We start from the raw sequence: 7,458 nt of genomic DNA on the forward strand, positions 1-7,458 counted from the left end.
AAATTTAACTTGCTAGAAGGATAAATGGTAGTAACGGGGCCAGATTATTATTTGCCAGATTGGGATTCAAGTTTTTAGAGATAGGGACTATACGAGCAGGATCTCCATTAACTAACTCCAAATGTATGATAGCTTCTTTGCTAGCAAGCTTGGCAAGGGCGTGAAGGTTGGAAGGAAGCAATTCTGCTACTTAGTGGTTTGGGGAAAATAGGAATGTCTTTAGTCTAAAAAGCAGATTTCTCTGCTTCTCACTCTCCTGACCTGTAGTTTTACATTCTTGGAAGAAACAGAAAGGAAGCAATTGTGATATTTTCCTCCACAATAATCTTCTCCAGCCTGGGAATTTCTAGACATGTTAGTGCACAAATCCCATCACCACAGCCAGTTTGTTGGAACTAAGAGTTGATATTGCTAGTATGGTTTTTATGGCTGCTGCTACTACTGCTAATGGGACGCGGTGGCTCAGTGGCTAAGATGTTGAGCTTGTTGATCAAAAGGTTTGAATCCCTAGTGCCGGGTAACAGGATGAGCTCCCGTTACTTGTCTCAGCTTCTGCCAACCTAGCAGTTCGAAAGCACGTAAAAAATGCAAGTAGAAAAATAGGGACCACCTTTGGTGGGAAAGAAACAGCATTTCATGTGCCTTGGCATTTAGTCATGCCAGCCACATGACCACGGAGATGTCTTCGGACAGCGCTGGCTCTTCAGCTTTGAAACGGAGATGAGCATTGCCCCCTAGAGTCAGGAACGACTAGCACATATGTGTGAGGGGAACCTTTACCTTTCTACTACTGCTAAATTGTTCTCAAGGCTGAATAGGTGGGAACTACGATGTCTCCTTCCTTATTTTAGGAGTAATGGCCTCTTCACTTAAACTGTATTCTTTTTAAAATCTGGGTTGCCTCTGTGGGGCTTCATCAATGTTATTTAAACTTTGTGACTTCATGAGGATAGATAGCTATGTATGCTAGGCTGGCTATTTCAAAACATGGTTAAGTCAGCTCCCTTCTGTTTGGCATTACTCCTGTTGAGTGAAGTCCCAAACATCACCGCCACCCCCAGATTCTGAGTGGATGTCATTGTTCCCTGCATAATGAGAAGGAAAACCAAGATGAACTGTGACAATTATCAGAACAGGCCCTGCAAAGTGCTGCAGACTGTTCAGGAATTACCTTTCTGAAGGAAAACCCACATCATCTTCTGACATCACAAGCCATTGGCCAGTTGGGTCTTTGGGGCGGGGTTCTCGAATCTGTTATGAGAGGGCCACTGTTTTCAGCAAGGGCAAATGCTGCCTCTTAGATTTTACTAAGTTTGGGTCTAATGTACGCTAGGATTGAGTCCAGTCTAATGCAAAATGCATTATGGGTGGGATGCTAATGAAAAAAATAACATCTGTTTATACTGCATGTTATTTTTATCTGGTGCCATTTAAGTGTATTGGGTTTCTCCTTCCATTAGGAAGTGCTGATCAAGGCAAAAGAAAACCAATACCTGTCTAGAAAGTCTCAAAGTTTTCTGGAAAAGCAAGCAAATGTTTAAAATGTCTCTTGACACCAGGAGGTTTGTGCCAACACTCATCAATCCCATTATATGATTTCACATTAGTTGAGTGGAGAAAATAATCTGTAACTGCTAGAGTCTTGGCGATGACACTCCGAAGGTAGCCAAAGCAAATTTTACAAAATGAAACACTCTGAAAAGCAGAGCATCTTTAGTACTGTGTCTTTGAAGTTATCCCAAAAAGTGGGGGGAGAGATCTAATCACTTTCTTGAAGCAGCAGTGATTTGAGAGCCTTCTCTGAAAATTAGAGACATCTGGTTCACAGCATGTATGCCTTCAGAGCTGTCTGGTTCTCACTCATTCAGCAGGATTCCCTCCTTACTCTGTTGGTAACTTTATCTGTACTGGAAAAACAAGCATGAAGAAATGGTGTGCAAAAACCTAGATGGATGGGTTTTCTGAAGCTCTACGGTAGCCTGTAATATGAACTAAATGGGACGTGGTGGCTCAGTGGCTAAGACGCTGAGCTTGTCGATCAAAAGGTTGGCAGTTCAGCGGTTCAAATCCCTAGTGCCGCATAACGGGGTGAGCTCCCGTTACTTGTCCCGGCTTCTGCCAACCTAGCAGTTTGAAAGCACGTAAAAAATGCAAGTAGAAAAATAGGGACCACCTTTGGTGGGAAGGTAACAGCGTTCCGTGCGCCTTTGGCGTTTAGTCATGCTGGTCACATGACCACGGAGATGTCTTCAGATAGCGCTGGCTCTTCAACTTTGAAACAGAGGTGAGCACCGCCCCCTAGAGTCAGGAATGACTAGCACATATGTGCGAGGGAAACCTTTACCTTTACCTTTTAATATGAACTAAGAAGGAGAGAGGGATGGTAGTAAAAGAACCAAGGCCCAGACAAATAAAAAAATACCAATAAAAGAGAATATTTGTAACTCAGGGTTGAAAGGAGAGTTCCTTAATGTTTTCTGAGCTTGTTTTCTTGCAGACGTTTTATTACCCAAACTAGGTAACAACATTAGTGCTAAACTGATGATGTAATTTAGTTTGGCTAATGAAACATTAGCAAGAAAACAACCAAGCTCACAGAGCACTAAGGACTGCTCAGATAAAAAAGGGTTGGAAGAAATTTCATTCTGGGGCATCCAATCCAAGCATCTTTCTTTACTTTTGGAAGGTCACCGTTTCTGCATTGATCTCCAATTGTTATCCATTTTAGAGTTACCAGATCTGACCAGTATAAAATCAGGATGACCACTAGATGGCCACTATATGGTGGTTATCTAGATTTTTGCATGCAGTTCTGCAGTCCTTGTACATTTCATCTTAATAAACATGAGGCAAGGGTCAAACAGAAACTGGGCGCAGGGCATTCTCTTCAGAAACAGTTATTTGTAGCCTGTAAGGGGTTCTTGCAAACTTATGAATCTGGTTTATAGCAAATCAATGGAATGTCTTTGTACAAAACACTAGTTATGGTCATTTTAATAGCTGGTTTTACGTAGTGTGCTAAATCATAGGTTATTCAATAAAAAGACATTGACTTGTACAATGTAATGCCAAATCATAACTTACTGTAAATAAGCTACTTGAGGGCTTAGCATCTTGTACAAACTAGGCAAAAAACTTCACGGAAAATAAATTTCTATGCTGATTTGTGTTCCTCGTGATACCCAAATGTTAACGTTACCCACAAATGTAGAAATGATACATTTAAAGCTCTACTGTATGTAGACTTAGAAATAAATCCCCTGACTACAGTGCAGTGGTGGGTTGCTCCCGGTTCAGTCAGGTTCTATAGAACCGGTAGTAAAACTGGCGGGAGGCTCCACCCACCCGCCACGACGTCATCATGGGTGATCTACACATGCGCGCTCCCACTGCGAACTGGTAGTAAAGGTAAGTAGAACCTACTTCTGCTACTGTGGGTCTTTTTTCTCTGTCTCATCTGGCCAGTTGCATCATATGAACAAAGTAATGCTTTTCAGGCTCTTGTAAGGATTATAAAAAGGTAATAAATTCAGAAGAAGCAAGGGTATCCAAGGTTACATTGCTAACATCTGGCCAATAATGGAAATGGCACTGGAGTTCCAAAAGATGTCTAGTTTTGCTTTAGTGATCATTCAAAGGCTTTTATGTGAAGACCATAACAAACTATGGACGGCTTTAAGAGGCATAAGTGTGCCAAACCACCTCACCTGCATATTAAAGAATTGTAAGGTGACCAGAAAGCAACAATTAGAAGAGAATGTGAAGCAACTAAACACTTCAAAATTGGGCAAGAATAGTGGTGGGTTTCTACCGGTTAGTCCCGGTTCGGGCGAATCGGTAGTAGCGGTGGCAGGAGGCTCCGTCCATCCGCCCAGATGTCAACACGGACGCTCTGCATATGCGCCACATGCTCACAGTTCTGAACCGGTAGCGAAGGTAAGTGGAACCCACTACTGGTACAGAATATATATTAAGAGAAAAGGCAAACTGAATTAACATTGGTGAACAGAAGCAGCAACCATCTCAGATATGCTGATGATACAATTTGATGGCTGGAGGTTAGAAAGGTTTAAGGAATGTTTTGATGAAGGAAGACTACCATAGCACAGAAGTTGATCTGCTCAATATTAAAAATAAAACAATATCCTCACAGGGATTAGGCACTGCCAGCCCACGGCAGATTGGCAGACATAAATTCAAAACAGTAACAGGTTTTATCTTTCAAGGCTCCAAATCGATTAGAGTGAGGATATAGGCATGAAATAAATTGATTCTTACTACTTGGGAGGAAAGCTATGATAGGTCTAGACAAAATATTAAAGTGCAGAGATATCACACAGGCAACAAAGCTACATATTGTCAAGTCTTTGGTTTTCCTAGTTGTGACATATGGCTGTGAAATTTGGATTGACATAAAATCTGAATAAATAAGAATTGGTGCCTTTAAAACTACGGTCAGGGCCGGATTTAGATGAAAAGAGGCCCTAGGCTATTCCACTTATGAGGCCCTTTCACCTATAGTGAAAGTGTAATTTTAATTTTGCTAACAATTTGAATGTAGGCCCTTCTTGATCTTGAGGCCCTAGGCTGAAGCCTAGTTAGCCTATAGGAAAATCCGGCCCTGACTACGGTGCTTGAGAAAGGCAAGTCATTTCCTATCGGATGAAGTAAAACCAAACAGATTACTAGAAGCACAACCGAGGAAGTTGGAACTTAAATATTTGGGCCGTATAATATGAAGGCAATTGATGGCTGAAAAAAATTGACAAAAGAAGAGGCTAAATAACATTGGTATCACATGTGTGACTCAAAGAAGCATTTAGTGGCAGATAATCCCACTGAAATGAAATACATCTATTCATGAAGAGTACAGAGGCTTGACTGACTGAAAGGCCAGTAACAAATATGTTGGGCTTTCAACATTCCACATTGCTGTGCACCTTCTTAGTATGTATTTACCTTCCTCAAGTTATTGGAAAAAGCAAATATATGCATGAGAGATCCTTTTTACTTCTAACATTGTCAAGTAGCTATTTATTTACAGGTAGTCTTTGACTTACGAACACAATTGAGCCCAAAATTTTGGTTGCTAAGCAAAACAATTGTTCAGTGAGTTGTGCCCCATTTTATGACCTTTCTTGCCACTGGTGTTAAGTGAATCACTGTAGTTGTTAAGGTAGTAACCTATTTGCTAAGTGAATCTGCCTTCCCCATGGACTTTGAAGGAGGCAAAAGGTGACCCCAGAACACACCAACTGTCATAAATATGAGTCAGTTGCCAAGCATCTGAATTTTGATCAAGTGGCCATGGGGATGCCGCAATGGTCGTAAGTGTGAAAAATGGTCAAAAGTCACTTTTTTCACTGCTGTGTAACTTCGAACAGTCACTAAATGAACTGTAGTAAGTCAAGGACTACCTGTATTAGCTGGTCTGCTCTCTTTTTCTTTTAACCTATTTTGGTTGGTTTACAATGGATTGGCAATGGGTCTGGGTTACATCCACTGCAAGACTTGAAGTAGCCATTCCCTTGTTTCCTGCCTCTCCATCCATGCAGGGAAGACAAGCTTCACTGGCCATGTGGACCAGTCTGCCTTCTCCTTTTAGGACTGTTCCCTTCTTAATAGTCCGTGTGTCTTCCCTTTGATTTCCCAATGTTCCCAACACACGGCTGTTCTCACAACCTCCCCTTCTCCCCTTCTCTCATCTCTTCCCTCCTTTGACACATCTGCAAACTCTTTCTTTTTTCTTTTCCCCAATATGGTATCATCATTGCTCTGATGCTAGAATAATCAAAGCAACAGGGAACAGATTGTTTCTTCAGTCCTATGTTCTACTATAAGTCCCCAGAAATCTTGTATCCAGGATGAACCAAGAGTTCAGCTTGATACAAACACAGTACAAATGTTCCCGTACAATAGCTTAAGCTTTTGTTTGAGGAAAGAGTGTCAGATGTAAATGCCTTATTCTCTATTGTGTAAATAATGTATATATGGGATATCAGGGGTTAACTTATTCTTTGGATTTTAATGTATTCATAATTTACCACTCCTATTCCTGGCTCCACCCCTTGTATATATAAGGAGCCACCCTCACCATTTTCCTTGCTTCTATCTTGAATATTCAGCGAATATAGAATGCCTATTATGATTAAAGAGAAATATATTTAAATCTCTAATTCTTATTATCTTTATTGAGTCTGATCCTGAAAATATTGCAACAAGCTGGTAGCAGAGGATGGTTAATTGACTCAATAAATAATTAAAAATGTCTAAGAAAGATAGGCCCAACACCAGGGCCTACAGCAAGGAAACAGAAACTGAACAAGAGATGATCAACGAATCCACTAACGCGATTTCGAGAGAATCCGAAGAATACACCACTGAAGAAGAAGAACTGATAAATGAAAATAATGACCAGGAAGAAATCGAAATAGAAAATAACGAACTCAGGTCAGAGATATTGAAGATACTAAAAAGCCAAAAGAACGATGAAAGCCTCATCGCGAACCTCCAAGAAATGCTGAAGAACAACGGAGCAGCGAGAGAGAAAAACGTCGTTAAAGAAAAACCCAAAGATCAAAAAACTGTGAGTGAAATAACTACTGAGAAAGTCGTTGTGAAAAAGAAAAGATGTGATCCCGCGCGAAATTTTGAATGGCAGCCATCTTGGTTTCAACGAACTTCAAAAGAGAGTGAAGCAGAGCCAATCAAAACGCTCAGTTCAAAATTTCTGGCGCGAAAAACGCTATCAGACGACGAAAGTGAAAAAGAAGACTCAAACTCTTCAGAAGAACCAGAATCAGAAAGTGAAGACGATTTAACAAAGTCTCAAGTAAAGTCAGCAATGAAAACGCTTTTTGCTGCTTTTGGGCCAAGATTGAAAATTTCCAAAGCACCAACGAAGAAGCAAGAGATCAAACCGACAACTCGAGACCTGCACGCTCCCATCCTGACTTCGAAGGCGACGACACCTGAGCCCAGAGAGCCATGCCGATTCCGTCCTACACCGCAGACCGGATCAAGTGCCAACGCACACGAAAGAAAGAGAAGAGCTGTCGCCACCACCAGAACCCCTAAAACCGAGCCAGAGACCGACTCATCGGAAGAGGAGCGGAACGAGAGAGCTGAGATGGAGAGAACCTTCCACGACGACGCCAAGGAAGAAATGAGCAACGCGCATGTGCAAAGCTACGTAAACGGCCCCGAAAGACTTGAACTGGCTAGAGAACCGCGCAGACTCGTTGCAAGCATCCCCATGCCGTTCTGTAATTTCCTGCACTTGCGAGACCACGGACTGCCTCAGGTTGTAAGTAATGGACAAAATAATGTGGGGAACTTACCCAGTGACTTCCCAAAACTTAGAGTTGATGGCATTAATTTACAAGAGTGGTATCAACAGCTTCAGGTTGTCTTTATGAAAGAAAATTTATTATTCTTTATAACTAATCCTCCAAGAAG

The sequence above is a fragment of the Pituophis catenifer genome, unplaced genomic scaffold (genome assembly GCF_029215685.1).
Source record: "Pituophis catenifer annectens isolate HBS135680 unplaced genomic scaffold, rPitCat1.0.hap2 SCAF_2, whole genome shotgun sequence".
In the NCBI taxonomy this organism is placed as follows: Eukaryota; Metazoa; Chordata; class Lepidosauria; order Squamata; family Colubridae; genus Pituophis; species Pituophis catenifer.